Source organism: Salmo salar, chromosome 06 (assembly GCF_965601325.2).
Source record: "Salmo salar chromosome 06, fSalSal1, whole genome shotgun sequence".
NCBI classification, from domain to species: Eukaryota; Metazoa; Chordata; class Actinopteri; order Salmoniformes; family Salmonidae; genus Salmo; species Salmo salar.
Genome location: NC_138296.1, coordinates 36934289 through 36936066, shown reverse-complemented (window position 1 = coordinate 36936066; position 1778 = coordinate 36934289).

Sequence of the window (1778 nt, the reverse complement as noted above, 5' to 3'; positions counted from 1 at the left end):
ATTCAAGCCCAATCCCCTTTCTTTGTGTAACAAGCCGCCATGCCGGTTTAGCCCACTAGGGCACATTCTCCTATCATTTCTTTGTAACCATATCTGTGTTATGCATTTCTGTGAATTATTTAGTTAGTAAATAAATGATTTTAAGACAATTGATGTATGGAGGACTCATAGTGAAGACTGGGTTCGTGCAGATAACCAACAATTTATGACGTTTGGAATGAGACTGACGAGGTAAAGAATACGTCATTAAATCAGAAGACTCAGAGATCAGATATTATGATATCTGAAAGTTATATTAGGAAAATTATAACTTTGTAATCTAAATATTTTCCTTGGTGCCCCGACCTCCTAGTTAACTACAGTTACACGATTAATCAGTTTAATTGCATAATAATAATTACAGAGAGTTATTTGATAAACACGTCTTCCGTTTTAATGATGCCAAAGACACGACAGCACTGTGTAGGTGGTCTTCGATAATCCCATGAGGCAAATACATTTGTTGAATCATAAGAGAAATCTGGCTTTTGCATTGATTGATGAGTGGAGGGGAGTGAGGGTCAAGGGGTGTACTGGACTATTACCAGAACTGTGGATTCAGCACAACAAAAACACACTTTATAATACCGACAGAAAGGAGCACATTTACACATCACCACTCAATAGGCCATAATATCTCAATTCATCCCCAGTCTGTAGAATATACACCACAGCCTACATTTCCCACTACCATCATTGGCACTGTTGTTGGGAATGTAGCGTGCTTGAGTGTATATCACATGTAACGTTACACTGAACAAAAATATACGTGTTGGTCCCATGTTGGTCCAACGCCACTACCTTTTTTTTAAGGTATCTGTGACCAACAGATGCATATCTGTTTTCCCAGTCATGTGAAATCCATAGATTAGGGCCTAATTCATTTATTTCAATTGACTGATTTCCTTATATATACTGTAACTCAGTAAAATCTTAGAAATTGTTGCATGTTGCATTTATATATTTTTTGTACTGTATGCATCGTATGATGTACAGGGTATGTGTGTGTCTGTGTGCACAGTGCATGCGTGTTAATAGTAAAGTGCTTATTTGTATATATCAGAGTGTGGCTTGAACTGGGTGTTTGTGCTGTGCTGAGTCCAAGCCTCCAATAATAGCCCCATTCATCAGGTTTCCATCCCTCCCCTGCCTGCAGGGTCCCTGGGACAGACTGAACTCAAACCAGATGCTCTGGCTCCTCCCCTGCACTGTGCATCCATGTAAATCTTCCCCTTATCCACTCTCATCTACTCTGATGTGTTTTCCACATACCTGTTATTTTCCCTTTATCCCTTGTAATTGGATCACTCCCTGCAGCACCTTAAAATGAATTAAAATGCTGGGTCAACATCGAGGCTGCACCTGAGGGGGTTTTGGGGTGCCAGAGAGATGTAATGGCAAAATAATCACTGTCTGGTTTTTACCATTCGATGACGTGCCCTGAGTGTTGCAGTCTACAAAATTCTGCATAATTGTAGAGTGATTGAACATTGTGGATACATAGATACTTCCTCAGTCCCCAGAGGGAAGCTGGGTCCTATAGTATTTCTAAATGATGTGTTCAACTTAATGGTTATTAATTCCTGCTTTTAGTCCACACAAGTCATCATATTACCAAATAAGTTGTCATATATGCGTAAGACATAATATTAGCATATGAAATTGTACTATGAAATTGGTCAGAGACAATTCTATGATTTCCAGGTTCAGATATAGTTGAGGTAATTAGACGGTTTTCC